General features: G+C 44.6%; 1 protein-coding gene across 1 annotated transcript in view; it reads left to right on the top strand.

Moving 5' to 3' along the window:
• Window positions 1-13,061, top strand: part of DRC3 (dynein regulatory complex subunit 3) — a 162,001-nt gene that overhangs the window by 84,430 nt on the left and 64,510 nt on the right. The window lies entirely within an intron of this gene.

Here is a 13,061-nt window from a genome sequence, read left to right as displayed (position 1 = left end):
TGAGGCAACATTGGCGATCCCCTTGGCCCTTTGCTGTTGTTCTTCCAGAGGAGAGACTAGAAGGGGGCATCTTGCTGGCCTTGACCCGAATCGGAAGACCCTGGACCCTCTGGAAATGGCTCCTGGAGGGATGCGGGCTTTGGGCTTAGTGGTCTGCACAAACTGGCGTGGGCATGAAGCTGGCTCTCGAGGGAGATGTTGAACTATATTAGTTGCCAGCTTGAGCCTCCACACTTAAGCACACCAAGAGACCTTACACAGTGCATATGCGGAACTGGACTAAAGTCCCCAGTTATATGTGTTTCAGATAGGTTTTATCTACGATGGGAAGCCTTGTCTCCCAAGTTCTTTAGTACTATTGCTTTTAATGTTGTTCTTGCTTACATTTCCAGGAACCCTGGAAGAAGTGGGGGAGGGTGAAGGGAGATCTCAGGCAGAGATGGGGAACCACGGGTGGAATCAAGAAGGTACCTATATTTTATCACTTGCCAGTCTGACAGGTGTAGAGTGGAGCCATGCCTTAGGATCCCCATGGCAGCAAACTTTAATTCATGGAATCTAAAGGGCCTTGATTCCCCAGACAAAAGAGGTACATTTTGGAAATATATCTCAGACCAGCGGTTTGAGATAACAGCGCTGCAGGAAACCCATCTTAAACGCAGTGAGGAACGTCGATTAAAGCACAAATCCTATCTGCTCATTTATAAGCCGTCGGCTAGTTCTAAAGTAATGGGATCGCCTTGTTGTTCGACTCGTCGGTTAAGTTCCAAATAACCAATGTGAAGACTCACAAAGAGGGGAAGAATGGTAATGGTGAAGGGCCTCCTATTTGGCCGCAAATGTACAATAGCCATGACCTATGGCCCAAACTTGAACCAGGCAGTCTTTCTTCTTTCTTTTCTCGGTCAGATCGCAGGCTTTGTGGAAGGGGAGATAGTGGTACTAGGAGACTTCAACCTCATCTGGGACCCCAATATGGATAATACCAATCCCCAAAGGTCACACCTAGGCACCTTCTCACACCCAGTGATACATGAATTGGCACAACTTGGTCTCTTAGATACTTGGCGAGCCAAACACTCCAACAGGCCCGAATAGCAGCTACTATCCACCAAATAACAATATCCAACCACGCTGTGGTCGAGGTTACATTAGACTGACCTGCTCCGAAATCACCCTACCGTACATGGTTCTCCCCGACTCCCATTACACGTGAGCATGTCTTTCGGGACGAGCTTCGGAAAACCAGTCAGGAGTATTTTCAAACTAATGACCCCAGATATACAGATTATTCTACTACATGGGATGCCTTTAAAGCTGTACTTAAGGGGAAGAATATGTCGCCCATGACTACCCTCCTGCATCAGAAGACCAAGGAGCGATTACAACTAGAGGCAGAGCTCCTCCGCGTTGAACGTGCCCATAAGGAATCCCCCAACTCTTGCTCTCCAAAAGGAAATGATCACACTGAGAAGTAAACTCGCAGCAATATACTCAAATAGAGCAGAACTCACTCTGTTGTGCCTCAGACAAACGACGTATGATTGGGGCAATAAGGTGGGCACTCATTTAGCAATGCAGCTGTGAGCAAAACAGGGGAAAGACCATATAGGGCCGATTCAGACAACAGATGCTACTTTGGCCTATACAGGGGAGGGGAAGGCAGGGACCTCCAGAACCTTCTATGAGAATCTCTATTCACACGGCCCAGCAGATAACCACACACAAATGCCATATTTTGCAGATAGTAGGCTCTTCACAATTTCGCCAGGCCAGAAGGAACTTTTAGAGGAACCCATCAGTGCAGAGGCGGTCCAACTGGCGATAGACACTTTACATCTACACTAATCCCCGGTACCAGAAAGGCTCACTGCTCAATTTTATAAGAGCTTAAGCTCTATCAGTCAGTTAAACTTTATTTCGTATAATAATAACCATAAACATTCACATAAAATAAAACAAGAGAAAAATGAATAAATATCCACACCTGGTCAAATTCAAGCTGTTGTCTAGATACAAACACATGGATTAAATAAAACTCCTATTAATCATCAAGAACATCATGAGTGAGTCCGCTATGCTCACCAAGAGTAACTAAGAAATCTTAGTGGTTGTAAACAAATGAATAAAAAAAGCATTAGAAACTGACAATATATATTACAGGTAAACTCAGTATCAAATACAATCAAATAAAATCATTTAAATACAATCATTAAAAATTCAATATCCAAGCGACAACATTTTTTTACATTTCTAAACTACAAGTGTACTAATAGTAAGAACTTAATTTACACTATCACAGGCCTGAATAAAAAGAGGTTCAAGAACATGTTAAAACGTAGACTCCCTACTTGACTTAAAACTCACTATCATACAGATTAAAAGCTTGTCTAACCCACCCTATAAGACTAAATGTTTGTCTCTCTTATTCCAGATACTGTGCAAAAAGTTTCTAACTGAAAAAATACTAGGGTCAGAAGTGTCTGTTTTTAAGACTCTCCGAACTTCCCTAAAATAAAGGTTACCCGTGTTTTGACAAATCTGCAGTATCCACTTTTGCCGCTCATTTTGATACTCTGGGCAAAAAAAGAAAACATGTTTCAGACGTTTGGGCACAAACTGGGTACAAAGTAGAAGACAAATCTTTATTACACTTGGAGTTAAAAGACATAGTCGGTAGACAGCTTAACTGAAACCTCACATAAAGGCTCCTCACCATGGGCTGAGTAATGGAGTCTAAGAAAGGTTCAAACTGTGGATACAGTTTAAACTCTAAAAACTGAGTAGTCAGGCCACCAGAGGGCACACTTAGTATCTACCTTTCAAGAACACGGCTCCAATATATAGGTTTCAGTCTAACTAACTCTGACTTATTGATGGTGCAGGGGTTATCCCATAGCTTACTCAGCCCAAGTTTCTTAAACCAGCTTGATACAAACTTAAATCAGGGGATTTTAGATACACCGCTTGTCCCCAATAGATCAACCAGGCATTCCAGGTACACTGAGAGCTCAGAAGTTATCCAGATACGTACCCAATAGAACAAAGGCTTTAATTGCGCTAGATCCGCAATTCACTTTAGGCCTAGATCTAGAAATAGAGGTAAAAGAGGCATAATTACCGGGCCTGAGATAAGTCATCAAATAAATTAATTTCTCAGCTACAGTAAATCTCTGGGTGTCAACATACCCCCACAATTCAGCACCAAAAAGTGCCACACTTGGAGCCTTTTCTCCAGAGCAGATGAAATAACCAATCTTAGTCTCTGACTTTTTTAATTCCTTTGCTGAATCATGTGCGGTAACCCCTTCTATGGGGGAAGCCCTCCTTATGGTAATCCCAAAACCTGGGAAAGATCTGAGTAGGTCTCTGCCCTACCGGCTGATTGCTTTGCCTAATCTAGATATGAAATTGTACACAAAATCCTAGCCGGTTGTCTGGAGGACCTCAAGCCAGATCTGATACACCCAGATCAGTCGGGCTTCATTAAAGGTCGACAGACACACAACAGTCTCAGACGGGTGGTCCATCTGGTAGAAAAAGTAAATAAGAAGCGGATATCTGCAGTATTGCTGGTTCTAGAAACCTAGAAGGAGTTTGACTGAGTGGACTGGACCTTTCTCTTTCACACTTTGCATCAGTTTGGTTTTGGGGGAAACTTTATCACACAGGTTCAAGCCATTTATGACCACCCCCACTCTTGAGTTTTATTTAATGGGACAATCTCAGATTTCTTCTCCCTGAAATAGGGTACATGGCAGGGAAGCCCCTATTCCCCCTTTAGTTTGCCCTAAGCATCGAACCCCCATAGAGTATACAGGCCTAGCCCCTTATTCAGGGAATACCCTTTGGGTCAGTCACTCATAAACTCTCATTTTTTGCAGAGGACATCCTCCTGACATTAACCTCTCCCCTAACCTTGCTCGCAGCTCAGCAGATGGAACTCCCGGGCTTTTGAACCGGTGGTGGGATTCAAGGTCAAACCTTCCTACTCAAACTGACTGTCCCAGTAGGGAAGATAGAGGGTCTAGCTTCCTATACACCCTTTCAGTAGGAGAGGAATGAGATCACATATCTTGGTATCAAAATCACTCCACGTGTAGAAGACCTGTATAAAGCTAACTATCTCCCACTCCTACGTCAATTGCAACAAGATCCTAAGGAATGGGGTCGGCTCTATTGCCTGGCTAGGCCGCATAAATTCTATAAAGATGACAATACTGCCAAAGATTCTGTACCTCTTTCAGGACCTTCCTATTGACGTAGAAAAGAACTTCTTCACCCCCTTGCATTCCATGCTTACTACCTTCATCTGGCAAAACCGCAGGGCCCGATTGCCACATCAAATTTTGTCCCTCCCCAAAACAGCAGGAGACTTGGCTGGCACGAACTTCCCCCACTACTACAAGGTAGCACAACTTTGAGTAATCAAAGAATGATCCAAGAGGTAATCAGATAAACATTGGTTGTATATGAACAAGGCGACAGTGGGGAGAATGATTTGTGGTGTCCTGTGGAAATCCAAACCTGACCACTCACCCAACGCCTACTTAAGCACCCCGACTCAAACTACACTGAAAGCTTGGGATGAGGTAACCCGCCGACACAGCTTGACGACCTTCCCTTCACCCTTCACCCTTCACCCTACACTCCAATCCATTACAATAAGGCCTTCCCGCCAGCACTAGACCTGGGTCCCTTTGACTTGTGAAGGGAGGGGGGGCTGTCTCACCATTTCAGATCTTTTCCGTGGGTGGGACATCCTCACTTTTGACAACTGTTGCTGTGATTTCAAACTACCAATGTAGGAAGGTAGGATCCTTCTAGCATGGTTACCCCCGCTTTTTGCCTATTGTTAGTGTGTTTTTTTTACTAGTCTGACTGGGATCCTGCTAATCAGGACCCCAGTCATTGTGCTTCTTCCCTAAATCTGACCATAGTAAATACTTTTGTATCTCCATAATTGGCTACTGGTGTACACTTATAAGTCCCTAGTATATGGTCCTGAGGTACCCAGCGCATAGGTGTCTCCCATGGGCTGTAGCATGTATTGTGTCACCCATGAGAGACAACTCAAACTGTGACTACAGGCCTGCCATTGCAGATTGTGCAAGCTGATGCTAGCACCACTTACGACAGATATACATTTTCTTATATCTGGGGTCACTACACTTAAAACCTATAAGTCACCCCTAAGGCAAGCCTTTCAATCCTGAAGGCAGGGTGCTAGGTTATAAATGGGTGGTAGCCCTTGCTTGAGCAGGATACCTCTACAAACCTTAGAGTCAATTCTCCAGGCTTTGTCAGTGTGGTACGAGCCATGTTGACACATACAGTGGTCATCCTTCCCTACTTGATGACTAACTATATAGTGGCTGTGCCGAACCTGGGCATGTTTGGTATTAAACATGTTGGAATCATACCCCAACACTGTTACCAGTGTTGAAGCTTTGGTTTCATGCACTGGGGGGGTTCCTTCAGGAAGCCCCCAGTACTCCCGGGAAACAGCATTCCAAGGTCTGCCCGCAAGCTAGTGCTGCTACCGACCCCAGACACGATTCTGCCCTCCTGCTGCTGAGCTGAGCTCGAGCAAGGTAAGGTAGAACAATAGGTTTCCTGTCACAGGGAGGTGTGACTACCTCCCAGACAGGACTTAGTATATTGGGCTAGATGGGGGCGCTTGCCAGCACCACCAGACTGCTTTGAAGTGCACATTTGCTGCCCTCCTTGCATACTTTGGTCTGAGCTAGTTCAAGGAGCCCTTGGCTCCCGCTCAGGAGCAAAACAAGACAAAGGACATAGGACCTGTGAAGGACCCCTTAGTCATTCCAACCCTTTCCCTAGGGTACCACAGGACTTTCCTGTGGGTGGCTCTTCAGATTCATTGTGGGACTAGCCTCAAGCCTGAAAACATGTTACTCTTGACTGTCTGGACACTTGGACTTTGCTGGACTTCGCCTGGAACTGAGACAGCATCACGAAATACTCCTGGTCTGCTGTTCTGCAAGTCTTCTTCGTCATCTGTGCTTCTTTCAGGATCTTCAACAGACCTGTGGGCATCAAGGACACCCAAAGTAATAATCTCCCTTGGAGTGAAGGAGTCACTCTCCAGCATCTGCAGGTACCACAACGAAGCTGACTGGTCTGCTGCTCCTGACGTCCCATGGGCTTTAAAAGGCTTACCAACACAGGTGATGGGTCTGTAACTCCCTCGAGTCCTGACCTTTTCTCTCATCAAGTTTCAGGCCAGTATCCCTTATCGGAACCACTGGGACCGAACCGGTGTGCACTGCATCGACTTGCCATGGCCAAGGCTTGTTGACTTTGCACTCCAGAGATCTTCAGGCTACAAGAAGCTCCCGCCTCCATCATCTCTTCCTGCCAAGATCAGCGTTTTCACTGCATCCTCTGCACCGTGGGCCTTCGTCTTTGGTGAGCTGCTCAAGGTCCTCTTACGACTCCTGTACCTGCGGCCTATAGGTCGTCTTGAGGGTATTCTTCTGCTCCAGTGGTCTCCCCTGCTTGCTTTCAGCCTGCTCAGACTCTCCTGTTTGTGGTGAGGCCCTTGGACCTTGCTGATCCCAACGTTGCTCCTTCTTCGCTATCTACATCTGTTGCAGCTTCCAAGGCTTGTTGGTATTCCTGTCAGACAGTGACCCAGTGGTTCTTGTCTCCCGAAGTGGGACAGCTTGTGCATGGCACCTGGTCTTCCTCAGCATCGCCTGGTCCTCACAGCTCCAGGGACAAGGTCACCGTCTTCACTCATGAACTCTCCAACATTAGTGGGCATTGCTCTTCCGTGCCTCCTGGTCACCTCCGAGGGGCATAGACTCTGTCCCCTCTGCTTGCAGGTTCTCCTCTTCAAGCACCCAACCTTGGCTGCGCAGAGACATAATGCACTGGCGGAACCTGCAGATCTCCCTAATGGGAAGAGTGACATTATTTAAGATGATGGCGCTGCCACACCTGCTCTATGTTTTACAAAACACTCCATACAGAATCCCAGACTCCTTTTTTAGAACTATAGAGGGGGAACAACGCAATCTCCTATGGGAAGGAGGAAGACCCCCGATTAGCTCTATGCAAACTACAGTCTGGAGTGTATGAGGGTGGACTAGCGGTTCCGGAAATGTGGAGCTATTACCTAGCGTCCCAACTGATCAATATTAATGGATGGGTCTTTGAACCACAGACAGAACCAGCATACAGGATCGATAGACACGCGATGGGAAGCGGAGGACACTTAGGGGCCCTCTACCGGAAACAACTGGGGAACACACTGCCATCACACACGTGCAAGTTCATATGAGCGTGGTGACTGCTAGCAGGTTACTGGGGTGGGACTGACTCAGCACACATCACTCTGGAAGAGCAACGGACTGGGCGACGTAGGGCGCCTGCAAGGATTTCGTTAATGGAGCATGATAGGCATAGACACTATTGGAGATGTATGTCAGGGTGGGAAAATGCTAACCTTTGAAGAATTCAAGACTGAATACCAGCTGGCCGATACAGAACACTTTCACTACATAAATTAAGACATGCCATACACCGCTACATGCCAGAAGGAGAATCTGTCCCCAAGTACTCTCCCCTAGAGGACCGACTATTACTCGATCCCATGCTAGACAAAGCAACATCACTAACCTATTGGGAACTCATGAACCATTTCCCAGATCCCCTCGTCTCCCTGAGAGCCGACTGGGACACTGATCTGGGATTAATAGAGGACGATGACTGGCAGGAAGCAACTTGGAGCCCCAGAGAAATTGCCATAGGGGCAAGATTCAGAATGGTCCAGTTGAGAGTACTGCACAGGTCCTATACCCCACAAGCGTTACACCTCGGTCTGGGCTGGACAGATTCAAAATGGTCCAGTTGAGAGTCCGGCACAGGTCCTATACCCCACAAACATTACACCACAAACTGGGCTGGACAGATTCGGCCCACTGCATCAGGGAATGCGGCGAAACAGGCACGTTCTTCCACATTCTTTGGAAATCCACAAAATACAACAATACTGGACTTGAATCACCGGAGTGTTGTCTGAAGTACTAGGCACACAAATACCCCTCGACGCTCGTTGGCACTTATTGGGCATCACATGCGATACCAGGTGGCCATCTCACATGAAAACATGGCTAACATTGGCAAACAGGGTGGCGAAGCGCAACATAGCCAGATTGTGGGGGGGCACTGGAACCAGCAAAACTCCCCAACTGAAAGCAGGACCTAGATTGGTGTTGCCTGGCTGAAAAAACGTTGTACCATAGCAGGGGATGCCCCCATAAACGGGAAAAGATATGGAGTCTATGGTACAAGTACATATCCTTGACACACGTAGACACAGTCGAGGGGGAACGGCAGTAAAACAGTGTTCAACAACTGATGTGGCGGTGATCCCCCCTCCTACGATGTGTAATAATGTACCATTGACCTGGGCTGCAGATAGTGTGAAATGTGATTACTACTTGCAATGATGGGATGTTTATACATTTGTTTGTTAAATAAAAAGAATCTTTAAAACAAAAAAAAGAATCCACCCTTGGATTCCACCGGACTCTTGCACCTTCTTCGCCATCGACATCTTTTCTTAAGTCTGCATTGTGATCTACGGTGGTTTCCGACGTCACTTCGCACCTTTGCACACGGCTTCCCTGGTGTAGGTATCCTGGTTACTAGGGTATCCACGTTTGGATTGGCTCTCCAACCTTCTATCTTCCACAGGGTTTTTTCAGGGTCCACTGGGAAGGGTCCTTCTTCTTTAAAACTGCAAACGTGACTTTCCTGTTGACTTCTATTGAGTACGTGGCTGTGTTTCCACTCTGCACACAGCCACCGTGGGGTTCCTGCGTACTTACCTGGGGTGAGTCCTTGTGTCCCCAGCTCTTCTGAGTGTCCTGGTCAAATCCCACCTTCGGTCGAGTTCACATTCCACTCTTTTAGTATATGGTTTTGGTCTCCCCCTGGAGACCACTGTGAATTGTGCATACTTACCTATGTGCAATTGAAGTATTGTTGTGTATTTGTGTTGATATCTCCGGGTAGGAGATTTCCCAATGTATTAGTGAGTGTTGTGTAATAAATAGACATATTTTTATATACATACTGTGTGGTTCTTTTTCGTTTGATCTACACTTCCTAGATCTGGTAAAACAAGCTGTTTGACACTCCTTCCAAGTAAGCCTGAAGGCTGCGCTCTACAGCTTCACTTAGAGAGCTTTCTTTGGTTGTCTAAGACCACTAAAATCGCCATAAAGGTTGTCTGGATTAGTGCAAGGTGCTTCACTTAAATAAGTGTGCACCATATACTAAGCCAGCCTCCTACAACCATCTACAGAACTAAACCACTAAACCCAATTAAAACACTGGGTAAAGCAACCTGAGATCCGATAGGCAGCTACAAGAGACTTGATCCCTATAGTGAAATTTGTTTGTGGCCAAGGGGGACCACGGGTTGTATCTCGTTTCTTTGCTCCCTTCTGAGCTCCTCAGTGGATGCCCCTGTTCCTAGACATAGAATCATTGTGAACAGATTCTTCGAACGCCCATTATTTTAGACCAGTGGTGAAAACGATGGAGTGACATCCAAAGATTTAATAGATCGATGTGCCTTAGAGGAGTCTGCTACAAAATACTTTATGACTGGTACTTGTCCCTGTCAAATTACATAAAATATATCTGGAAATATTGGATAGCTGTTAGAGGGGCTGTGGTCTTTTGGGTGATTTCCGACATCTATGGTGGGTCTGCCCCTCGAGAAGGCCATACTGGAATGAAATTTTGGCTCAGATGAAAGACATCATGGGAACCCCAGCCTCAAACACCAGATTTAGCCCTTTTGGGGCTATGGGACCCCTCCTTTAAGCACCAAATGGTTGGGGGCATGTGGCTGCGTCTAGGCGCAACTAAGATGTCTCTGGCAGCAGTTTGGAAGAGGCCTACAGCCCCCTCCATGTCCCAATGGCACGCCTGCCTTTGGAAGAGCCTCACCGTGGAATGCATGACAGACAAACTCACAGACTCCCTTAAGCGCTTTGATTACATAGGGGGACCATTGGTGAGGTATTTGTCTGTGGGTCTTCCTCTATTCTCCTGCCCACACATAGGAGGGCACTCCATCTCTTCCAGATTTATGTCCTCACACCTCAGGCAACCCTCTAGTCGAGATTCACTAGCTTCTCAGCTGAGACAACTCCCAGCACCAGCTCCTTCCTGCCACATGTGAGTAGACAATTCTGAATCTGTGTATATGCAAGTTTTCAAGTTCTAAGTTTTCCCTGGTTTGGGTATGTCGGGGGCAAGGGGTTATATTGGGCTTCTACACAGTGCTTTAGGATAAACTACATGACTTCATGGTATGGAAAAATTCTTGATGGCTGTTAGCTATTTAGGTAACCACGGTGTATGAAACTGTATGGACTTTTAGCATCGTAGTAGAATGTAGCTTCCTGATATCAATTCACACGTCATTTTGTAATGCTGATTTGATATGCCCCAAAAATTAATAAAGACAGTGTGAGAGAAAAAAATATTTAAAAAAAGTTTTGTAAAATTGTTTTTACGGCCCATCGAGACTACGCTTCCTCCTCAATTTCCTTTGCATCTAATGTGCCCTGGGAACTCTATAAAATCATCAGTTCTTTTCTTTTTCCCACTGCCTTAGAGAATAAACGTATTACTTTGGCCAAACTATGCGACAACCTTTTGGGCTTCTTTTTTAAAGCAAATCCAAACAATCTATGCCCAATTTCCAACTCTACACCTGATTACTAATTTAGATGAGTTTAGCCGGTCTCTCGGTCATCCACTATTAGTTTTTAATCTTATACCTCTTGAGGAATGAGCTGAAAAACTTTCTAAATGTAAATTTGGGTCTGCTTTAGATCAACGCCACCCTTGACATTTTAAAATTGTTTATAATATTCGTCAGTTCTATTTTGAATGAGAACATGAACACTTCATTGGAGTCTGCAACAGTTCCTAAGAGCTTCCACTATTAACGAAACCAAATGCTAATCCTAACATCTTAAGTAATTTTAGACCCACTTCACTTTTGCAAGCCATTGCGAAAATTCTTGCGAAACTAGTTAGTAGACAACTCAACCAATTCTTGGAATCTAATCATCTTCTATATGACTCACAATCTGGATTCCATTCAGGTTTTAGTACTGAATCCGCCTTGCTTGAAGTCACAGAGTTTATGAAGGAAAATCTCAACCAGAATTTCTTGGCGATGGTGGTCCTATTTGATCTATCTTTGGGGTTTGACATGGTGTCTCATCCAATCCTATTAAATAGGTTCGGAAAAAGTGGAATCCAAGGGGGTGCCTTGGCTTGGCTTAAATCCTTTTGTGATGACAGAACGCTGGCTGTTTTTCTTCCACCTTATACATCCATCCAAAACCTCTTCAATACGGGATTAAACAGGACTCAGCCTTGAGTCCTACTTTTTAATATATATCTACCTGGAGCCACTGGCGAGCCTTGTTGAATCGTAGGGCTTTTGTGTGATTTCATATGCCGACGACCCTCAACTTCTCCTGTCTTTTCAGGAGAATGATGGGGAAGCTATGGTTTTGTTTAAACAGTGTCTTAATTCAGTACGAGAGTGGATGAACAGCAATTGTCTCAAGTTAAATTCTGATAAAATGGAGATCCTATTTTTGGGGATCAAACATTCCCCGGATTCATGTAATTTGTAGCTGTCTGAACTTGGCTCTCCTCCTACGCTCACTTCAACAGTAAGAAATGTATGTGTCAAAATTAATACTAACCTTTCTTTTGAACCCCAAATTAAGGTCATTTCCTTCTGTTGTTTTACAATGCCTAAATATCTCAAATGGATGTTGCATTTGGTTGCAGCACATACTTATAAGATCATTGTTCACACTCTGATAGGGTGACCAGACATTCCGGTTTTGCCAGGACAATCCCGGTTTTTCATCGCCTGTCCCCGCAAATTTAAATGATTTCAACTCATGTCCTGGTTTTTAAGGAGTGTCAAGGGAACAATGAGGGAGGCATGCCTTTATGTGTTCCAATACACAATTGATGTTAAGCCTTTTCAGGAATCAATTTCATTAACACATATGATTTTCTGTGTAAAAGGTGAATTAAATTGTTACTACTTGTAACTCTTTGTCTGTGTTTTCTATGTCAGTGAGCTCTGTCTGAAGTCATTCTGTGGCTCTTGGTCAGTTCAAAAGTTGTAGCCCTACTTCTATGTTTAGTAAATATCCTGGTTTTTAGTTTTTTTAATCTGGTCACTCTACACTACGGTAACCTCTAAACTCAATTATGCGAACAGTTTGTTTTTGGGCCTTCCAGCTTACCCGACTCAACGCCTTCAGGTTATTCAAAATGCAGCTCCTTGCTTAATTCTCAGAATTCCTTTTTGCATATCAGTGTCACCTTATCTGCGACAATTGCACTGGTTGCTTGTAATTAAACATATTGAATTCTCTCCCACTTAGTCTTTGTTACGTGCCTTCTGAACACATATTTAAAAAGAATATTTTCTTTTTTAAATCTTTGTTACTTCTTGATTTCCTTAGCTTGACCGGTAAAAACAGCCAATCCAAAAAGTTATGTGCTGCGACTGGTGGGATGCTTCTTCAGAAGCAGCTGTGCGCCTTATAAATTGTATTGTATTGTATTGTATTGCATTGAGCTCATCCTTGATGTGTCCACAGCACATTCCTAGTATGGGTGGTTCCGACAAAGGCAAAATGTCAAGTGATAAAAAAGTTTTATCAGGCCTGAATAGCACCCACTCTGGTAATTATGTGTTAATGTACTATTAGCCACTGGCCAGCAATAGATATTGAAGGAACGAGTTGTAGTTTGTCTGTCATTCTTGTGGTTGTATTTCACTCCTGACTGTTTATGCAAAAGACAGGTTCTCAGAAATCTCAAGTTGCCCTGTATTGGCCACAAGTATCTTATCATGTACTCGGTTCAATTTGATAATTGTAGTCTTGCATTTTTAAAAGCTAAAACAAACTACAAGAATGTAAAAAACAAATGCTATGGCCCAAAAATATAATTCATTTCTGATT

The sequence above is a fragment of the Lissotriton helveticus genome, chromosome 10, assembly GCF_964261635.1.
Source record: "Lissotriton helveticus chromosome 10, aLisHel1.1, whole genome shotgun sequence".
In the NCBI taxonomy this organism is placed as follows: domain Eukaryota; kingdom Metazoa; phylum Chordata; class Amphibia; order Caudata; family Salamandridae; genus Lissotriton; species Lissotriton helveticus.
This window is presented reverse-complemented; position numbering and strand designations above follow the sequence as displayed.